The sequence below is a fragment of the Pogona vitticeps genome, chromosome 1 (assembly GCF_051106095.1).
Source record: "Pogona vitticeps strain Pit_001003342236 chromosome 1, PviZW2.1, whole genome shotgun sequence".
NCBI classification, from domain to species: domain Eukaryota; kingdom Metazoa; phylum Chordata; class Lepidosauria; order Squamata; family Agamidae; genus Pogona; species Pogona vitticeps.
In genome coordinates this window covers 202562499-202571939 of record NC_135783.1, presented here as the reverse complement: position 1 = coordinate 202571939, position 9441 = coordinate 202562499, and the positions used below count along the sequence as shown (strand labels likewise).

General features: G+C 44.6%; 1 long non-coding RNA gene across 1 annotated transcript; it reads right to left on the bottom strand.

The window, feature by feature from the left end:
- Positions 1-1265: 1265 nt before the first annotated feature.
- Positions 1266-5798, bottom strand: LOC144589497 (uncharacterized). The gene is made up of 2 exons (XR_013545644.1): positions 4047-5798; positions 1266-2027 (listed from the first exon to the last, which is right to left on the bottom strand). It is a non-coding gene; the product is annotated as an uncharacterized LOC144589497 (long non-coding RNA).
- Between the last annotated feature and the right edge of the window lie 3643 nt (positions 5799-9441).

The following is a 9441-nucleotide window of genomic DNA, read 5'->3' as shown; positions in this document are numbered from 1 at the left end:
AAGGCTGTCGCCATCTTCACAAGTTTGGCTTGCTCCAGCGCCCCCCTACCGCCCCCCTTCTGCTCCAGCGCCCCCACACCGCCCCTTTTCGTTCTACTGCCCCCCTGAAAAATGAAATCGCCCCCTGGGGGGCATTATCGCCCACGTTAAGAACCACTGCGCTACAGGACAGTACCATTCACTGCACCTGATGATTGATTCCTCCAAATTGAGGCTGCAGTCTTTTACTCTCTCAGCAGCAGGATAGTTCAAATGTGTTGGAAAGATAAAGCAATGCTGTGTTTAAGTAACAAGCAACTAATAGGGAGCAATAGACTGGCAGAAAGCTAGATGACCTGAGGTGTCTTTTCCACTTTTGACCTTCACAGGCAATCACACACTGATTGGCAGCTCTTAGATCAGCTCCCTCTTCTTTAAGGAAGCCAGTCAGTCAGTCTTCTGTTGCTTGTTTCTGATGGATGATCCTTTGTTTGTGATGAAGCCCCAATCTCTGCGCTGGCTACCAGGTTATCTGCACCAGTGAAAGCCAGTTCTAGGGGCTTCTCTACCTGCCTCCTGTGTTTGTTCCTGTCTTATCCTGAATAGATTTCTTGGTACAGTAAACATATTCACTATCTGGTTACCTAAATAAAGAGTGAAAAGGAAACCACATAAGAGAAAGCCCAGTGCTAGAGCAAGGAAAACCCTTCTGATATATCCCTTCTGCTCCATGTTCAGGCAACAGGGTGCTAACCAGGAGTCTTTTCTCTTTTTCCTCACTGTGAACATCCAGTGTTACTACACCTATTTATAGCCACAAGCTTACAAAATCAGCCCCCTGCACTTTGCTTGATTACATGTGCAATATGGTGTCTTCTGACAAAACAAACATAGCATTGAAAGCCTCAGGTGCCACTTGTTGGCAGGAAGATGGTAAAAAACAGAAATCAGTAGTAGTAGTAGTAGTAGTAGTAGTAGTAGTAGTAGTAGTAGTAGTAGTAGTTTTGTTGTTGTTATTATTGTTGTTATTATTGTTATTATTGTTGTTGTTATTATTGTTATTATTGTTATTATTGCTGTTGTTGTTGTTATTATTGTTATTATTGTTATTATTGTTATTATTATTGTTATTATTATTATTATTATTATTATTATTATTATTATTATTATTTACAGTATTTTTTAGCCGCACTATTACCAACGAGTAACAGATAATACAATTATCTGCAGTGAATAGCCCTTTGGGGGAAACAAGGGCATAACAAAGGAACATTTCAAAAGTAGCATAATGGTACAACTACTTTATTTGTGCAAGCAACAAAGGGTTTTAGTTGTTACACATTATGTGCTGTCAAGAACTGCATCCAGCTAACAGGAACCCTAAAAGATTTTAACAGTATGTGAGATATTTAAAGGGTGATTTTACTAGCGTTATCTCTCAGTGAGTTTCTCTGAAGGTTTGAACCCATGTTTCCTGCAGTCTCCGGAATCCTAACCCAATACTTTATTCAGTCCTAACTTTCCCAGTGCTACCAAGAGCAGGGAGCACCACAGCATGTTCAGTCTTGTGAAAACCTGGGAGAGGAGGGCAACGCCCCAAGGTCCAGCCGAAACAATTCCTGCAACTTGAATTGTTGTCTTGATATAGCTCTCGGATATTTTCCTTTACTCTCATCTGATTTTCAAATTACAATCAAGATTCAGGATATGATAGAGGGGAAAATATGTTAAAGTTCACTGTGAGCCTGATTTCCCTCGCAGTGTTTAGTAAACCATATATTCTTTTAAAAACAAAACATGGAAATCCCGTGAATCCTCTGGATAACCATCCTATATTATTCAGGAAATATGAGTTGGCTCGCAGTAAGGAGCTCACACGTGGATGAGTTTTCCTCAGCAGTTTGTCAGGTTTACCCAGGAAATGCCACTTCCTATGGTCAATAGTGCTTAAAGTGCTCTGTCTTGGGTCCAGGGCACGGACCAAATTTGAATCATCCTGCATCATCACTGCCATTCCTTTTTAGTTTCCCTGCCTCTGTAGAGAAAACCTGGGTAAGGGAAGGGAAGAAAGCAAGGATTAATATTTTTAAAATCTAATACTACTTAAAAGAAGAAACCACCCGTACACAGAGATTGCCATGCAAAGTAAACTATTTTTATGTCTAATTTCCAGCTGTTAGATCCTCGTGCTTAATGTGAAATCTCCTGTTTACACACCAGGTGGGAGTACTGCTGTGATGCTAAGTGAGGACAATAGCCCTGGGAGGAAAAAGGTAGGGTGGGTAGGTGGGGTGCACCCTATGTCCCCTTTTATAAATTGTCCTTGGTGGGGGTGATCTGAAAGGAGAAAAGACTTCTCTCTCACAACATTCATTCAATGCCCTTTCCCTCTGAAAAGAAACAACACACAGTAACATTCTGCTGAGCCCTGTTGCTTTGTGGAACTTTCTCCTCTTAGGGACACAGTCATGACGTTAAGCTGACAGCTATAATGTTTGCAACATGTAAACAGGACATAATGAGTTTTTGAAACTACATGGGCCTGCAGATAGGCTTGTACATGCTAATAGCATGAACAGGGCACAGTGGCTTGTGGGAGGCATAGTTCAAAAATGCTCTTCCTGCCCATCATCCATCACAGCCAGTATCATTTGTGTTTAGGATCAGTTCAATACATTTTACTGCCTGAGGAGAAGGAGCCTCTGGTGCCTACTTCCCAAAGACTCAACATACATACTGAGGCCTCCCAAGTTATTTTGGCACCTGAGCAGACCGAGTCTAGGATTAGTGATCCAGCAAGGTTAGGGCTCAAACTACTGTATCAAAATGCCATAATATATTTTTTTAAATGTATGAGGGTGCTGATATAATGGCCCTGATGTTCCACAAATTTCCTCCTTCCTTCTCAGCTTTGTTGCAGTTCTCATAGCAGCTGGAGGAAAATGAGTTTTTGCCAGTGACAATATATTCACCACCATTGCATGCTAAAGTATTTTGGGGTGGTTTGACCTTGAATGAGAATTAAGACTCATTAGCACTAGCAAAGATGTGGTTTTGGAAGACCAGGGTCTTTATGGCACTTGTCAGTCTCTGCCTTGGGCGAACCCCCTCTCATATGACCTTGAGTGGTATCATGGAAAAAAAAGGCATGATAATAAGTAGAGTAGCTGCCAAATAAATAAAACAGAACCAGACTTTCAGTCTGTATATTCTCTTTCATAAGGAAAACTATTGTTTGCTTGTTTATAATATTTCCCCCCTGCCTTTTTCTTTAAAAGGAACCCAAGGCAGCTTACATCATTAAATAAACAATATTTAAAAGCTAAAAACAGCAAATATACAAATATTTTAAAGGAACTAGGCTATGAGAGAGGATGCAAAATACTCATATATGTAAGATTTCTTTTTTTTTTTTTAATGTAAGAAAAATTGGAAGATGATCAGGGTAAAGAATGTGGGAACATATTCCCCTAGTCCTGAATACCACACTCCACCTGTCTAGTCATTGATACACCACCTCCAGACATCCCCCCCCGCCCCCACAATCTTTCCAAGAATGTATCACAACTAACCACATGGGAAATCGTTCTGGGTTGAAAAAGTAGAAAATCCACAGCAGCAGAGCAGTGGAATAACCTGCTTTGGGAGCAAAAAGCGCTGGAAGGATTTCAAACATCCTTTGCATCATGTGGTCAGAAAAAATACGTTGAATTCACCCGTTTATAAGTGGAGCAAATCCCACTGTGTTTGTCCATGTAGTTGCAACTTTAGATGCAGATGGCCTGACTATGAGTCCCTTCCCACACATGGAAACTCATGGGGAAGGGGTAATTGTAAACCACTCCTTAAGTATCTAACATGCTATGAGGATGCGGTAGAAGTGACGTGAATGCACATAATAACGACAGCAATGCCGGCTTTGGTTTCACCTTCCACTGGCCATCCCCTCCGACCAGTCTTGATGGGCAACAGCCCCTTCTGCCTTCAAGCCACTTGCTCCCGGAGACGAACTTCTCTGACGTGCCCTTAAGCATGCATTTTTTAAAATTTTCAGCAAAGTTCCTGACCTCTGTAAACGCCTGATACAGCTCGACACATTTAGTGAAGCCACAAAGCTTCCAGATCTTTGGGTTTCCTTATTCTGTGCGGTCAGCAGCATTTCTCCTTCGGATCCTGAGTGTGCGAGTTCTGCGTTGAGAAATCAAACCCCCGCACTGACTTTCAGGAAGGGCGCTGACCCCTTGGTGTGTGCGTGTGTGTGATTCATAGGCGCTAAGCTTGAGCATGTGCTCAGCGAAGAATGTGTGCCGTCAGCACCGAGAACAATGGCGCGGTGCTTCCTCTAGGGGGCTCTCTGGAGCAAACAGCATCTCTTCCTTCCAGGCTTCGTTCTAGCCTGTTTCTTTGCCCTTTTTTCTCATTAAAGAGCAAAGGAGTGCCGCCAGTAAAGATCAGGGTCTGTAGAGGGAGGCAGTCCTGATGACGTCACTCACAGGCCTGGCTACTGAGGCTGATGAGCAGGACAAGTTCGTTTCCTATGGCTTGTTAAAGCCCTGGCAGGGCAGGCCCTTCTGTATGTAAATGACTGTCAGGGGATTTTTAATACCAGCAGGGGACGGAGGTTGGGTGTTATTGGGAAGAGGTTTTCCGCTCGCACCCAGCCGAGTGTTGGTTCAGGCTGCCTGCACCCCGGTACCTCCCAGCTCCCAAAGCCCTAACTTTCTGGATGGCTTTCCAACCAGCACCTCCACAGTCTGACTCCAGTTTCTCCTCAAGGCCCCTCACGTACATGCACTCTTCTTTCTTCTCCCACTTAGTCGAAACTGCCCAAGACTCAGTTCCGCCACTCTCACAGGTGCACCTGATGAGGACACAGGAGAGGGCCTTTCCTGCTGCTGCTTCCAGACTCTGGAACTCCCTCCCACAGGAGGCCAGACAGGGTCTCTCTTCTATGTTCTCAGCCCCAAGACCTCTCTGCCCCTCTTTCCCTCTCAACATATCTTTCTACCTGCCCTCTGGAATTGTCCAGATGTGAACTCAATTGATTTCCATGTGAAGGGGAAGGAAGCCCTTAGGGTTGCCGGATCTCAGGGTGTCATCAGGAACCTCAAGGAATTGTTCTGCTTCTTCAGTTCCTCAAGCTGAGAGACAAATTTCAGGATGCACACAGAGTTTGGAAGTAATGTGTTAGAATGAACACATTCATGGAATTATAGAATCGTAGAAAAGTGAAGTTGGAAGGGACCTACAATCCCATCAAGTCCAACCCCCTGCTCTACACAGGAATATAATCAAAGCATATCTGCCAAGTGATTATCTAAGCTTTTCTTGAATGCCTCCAGTGTTGGAGCACTCACTGACTCCCGAGGTAACTGGTTCCACTGTCGTATTGCTCTAACGGTTAGGAAGTTTTTCTTGATATTCAACTACAATCTGGCTTCCTTTAACTTGAGCCCATTGTTGCGTGTCCTGCACTCTGGGATGATCAAGAACAGATCTTGCCTCTCCTCTGTATGCCAATCTTTCAAATATTTGAAAAGTACTATCATATCATCCCTCAGTCTTCTTTTCTCAAAGCTAAACATGCCCACTTCTTTCAGCCATTCCTCACAAGGCTTGGTTTCCAGCCCCCTGATCATCTTTGTCACCTTCCTCTGAACTTTGTTAGCATTCTTCTTGAAGCGTCGTGTCCAGAACTGGACACAATACTCAAGGTGAGGCCTAACCAGTGCTGAATAGAGGGGGACTAGCACCATGTGGGATCTGGAAACTATACTTCTATTAATGCAGCCTAAAATAGCATTATTTTAGGTCCCATGGCCACTGGTCCCATCACCTCATGGCAAATAGAAGGGGAAGATATGGAGGCAGTAACAGAGTTTATTTTCTTGGGCTCCATGATCACTGCAGATGGTGACAGCAGCCACGAAATTAAAATATGCCTGCTTCTTGGGAGGAAAGCAATGACAAACTTCAACAGCATCTTAAAAAGCAGAGACATCACCTTGCTGACAAAAGTCCGCATAGTCAAAGCTATGGTTTTTCCTATATTGATGTATGGAAGCGAGAGGTGGATCATAAAGAAGGCTGACCTCCAAAGAACTGATGCTTTTGAATGGTGGTGCTGGAGGAGGCTCTTGAAAGTCCCCTGGACTGCAAGGAGATCAAACCTATCCATTCTGAAGGAAATCAACCCTGAGTGCTCACTGGAAGGACAGATCCTGAAGCTGAGGCTCCAATACTTTGGCCATCTCATGAGAAGAGAAGACTCCCTGGAAAAGACCCTGATGTTGGGAAAGTGTGAGGACAAGAGGAGAAGGGGACGACAGAGGATGAAATGGTTGGACAGTGTCATCAAAAATACCAACATGAATTTGACCCAACTCCGGGAGGCAGTGGAAGACAGGAGGGGCTGGCATACTCTGGTCCATGGGATCATGAAGAATCGGACATGACTTAACAACTAAACAACAACAACAAAAATAGCATTTGCCTTTTTTGTAGACACATCACACTGTTGGCTCAAATCTAAAGCATTAAAGACCAATCTCCTCTCACACCAGTACTGCTACCACCAGTACTGCTGCTGCCTCCTTACTTGTGAATAAACAGGGCAAGTTCACTAATGAATAAACAAGGTAAACCTTACTTGCAAGTACACCAGCAATCAAAAGACTTGTGTGGACCCTTCTCACAGGACAATAAACATCTCCAGTGTGAATGGAAGGATCACTCGAGTGAGAGATACAGCAAATCACACTAAAGATAAGAACCTTTTGCATGCCAACCAGACGGCTCTAAATTGCCCTGTCGGGACAGGCCCTTCATTAGGTGTCTGGCTGCAGAGCCGGAGGCTGGGAGTTCCATTCCCTGCTGTCCTTCCTTGGGAGAGAAGCTAGCCTGTATAGCCTTGGTGCAGCTGCACCGTCCCAGAGCATCCTCAGAACAAGGGAGTGGAAAACCACTTCTGAGTGCTCTGTAACTAGAAAACTCTGAGAAGGGGCACCATCAGTCCAAAGTGACTTGATGGCAGATAATTATTAGTAAAAGGAACTGCACCACCAGCAAAGCGAAACCCTAGCTGTTTTACTTACTAATTACCCAGCGTGCCCACCTATAAGTTCTTATCACTGTCTTTGGCCAGTCCAGTGACAAATAGCTGGCAGAAAGAGAGTGGTAAGCAGAGGTGGGATTCAGCAGGTTCGCACCTATTCTATAGAACCGATTCCTAAATGTACTATTGGTTCTTAGAACCGTTTGCTGGCCTGAGATGAATGAAGGAGGGGCCAGGTGACCAGCAACGAGCGGGGGGGGGGGAGGGGGCGCAATTAGCTGCCTCCCTTCCTGGGCCACACTGAGCCGTCTGAGGTGGGGTGTGGGTGAGAGAGATAAAGCCCTGGAAAGAGCAGAGGCGTCAATGGGGGAAAGGGGGGAGGATGAGTCCTTGACGTCACTGGAGGAAAGCTCATGGCCTCGAGGCAGAGCGGGGGGTTGATTGACAAGGCATGAGGGCAGGACAAAGAGGGAAAAAGTTTTGGGGTGAGACCACTTCAGTCAAACACCCAACTGTCCTCCTTTTACTATGATTTTTTTCAAGTTAAAGGTACCACATAAGACTGTTGCTTATGTGGTACCTTTTTTTTAATGTCCTGGGCATTTATTTATTTATTTATTTATTTATTTATTTATTTATTTATTTATTTATTTATTTATTTATTTATCAATCAATCAATAATTAGGACATAGAACCTGTTGTTAATTTATTTGAATCCCACCACTGGTGGTAAGGTTTCCAGAGATAACCCTTTTGCCTTTCCTGATTAATCAATGGAAATGCAAGCCCATTTGTCTCACTGATTGTGATTGTGATTGTGATTGTGATTGTGTGATTGTGTGATTGTGTGTGTGTGTGTGTGTGTGTGTGTGTGTGTGTGTGTGTGTGTGTGTGTGTGTGTGTGTGTGTGTGTGTGTGGTGGTCACAAAGAGCAGGTCAAGTGACCAATATATTAGTTCTTTGTCTTTTCTGGCATGGCAGGACGGTCATGCAATATTCATGCCATTGAGAATGGATGGGAAAAGGCCACTGAAACAAACCAACTCACCATACTGTAAGGTCAGCCAGCCATAAAGCGTTTCCCCTGCCCAGTCTTAGAGCCAGCTTTTGATCTGAGAAACTTTGTCCCTGGATTATTTACACAAGGCTATCGGTCTTGTTCAATTATTAATAGAGCCAAGGGACGACCTGGCAAAACCTACCCCCCTTCCCTAGCACAGGCTAAAAGCTGTACTGCCTCAAAGGTGTGCACATATGGGTGCTTACTGGTTCCTGCTTTATCCAAGTTCCAGCAGCCTTGCATTCAAGCCCCCCCCCCCCGCATGCAGGCGAGGGAATGGCTTGCATTATCCTTTAGCAGGAGGGATTGTGGCTTTTTAATCTGTGCTATTTTCTCTTTCTCCCACCCCCACCCCAAATATGGGTCCATCAAAGTCCATCAGGTTATCCTGATATATTCCAAGTGGCTGGAGGCTGTGGTGGTCCTGTGCCCCAAGTCAGAAGTAAGCTGCCCAATTTTGCTTCCTGGATTTTAACAGGGGATATTATTAATTTATTCAAACCAGTATAGAGTAGTGGAGACCCAGCTTCCACCTCCCTTTGTGCCATGAAACTCAGTCCCCAAGCAGGCATGACAAGCAGACCCTAAACGGAGCCAAAAAGCATGATTAGGTGTCAATGAGGTGATTGAGGCAGGATTACCATCTTTAAGAAGTCAGACTTCAAAGAAATCGAGTGTTTAAGACCAATCACCAAACAAAGCAAGCTAATTTGCATAATCCCATGAGGCTGTCCGTGTGACACTCAGGCACTCACCTTAGTTAAGATTTCCCCTCCTCAAGTCCCAGGCTGTCTCTAATGTCTGTTTCTGGCCTCACTGGGTGACCATGAGTCTGACAGACTAACCTACCTCACAGGATCATTGTGGAAGATAAAACTGAGCAGAGGAGATCCCTTGAGCTCCTTAGAGAAAAGGAGGACTATAAAGGCAGCTCTGCCAAAGGGGTCCAGGTGCAAAATAGGGGGAGGACACATACAAAGAATAAAATAACAGGTCACTTCTGAGCTGGTGCACAGTTTGTGATCACTTGTGAGCTGATAAGCCCTTCCACAAAAATCTCCCCCCCCCCCCCCCAGTTTTCCCCAGCATTCTTTTCCAACTATTTTACTGGATTAGGGTGGGGCTAGCACTTGTTATTCAGGACTAGCCCAAGAAATTTTACTATCTGAGGCACAGCAGTAAACTATTCCCCCCTAACACACACACACACACACACATCCGGTCACACAAGGCAAAGTACATAGTACTCAAAGCCAGCCGAGTTATTTTTGGCACATGAGGCAGACAGTTCCACAAGAACACACACACAGAGAGACCCTGCTGCCTCATCTCTGGCAATAAAAGTCCC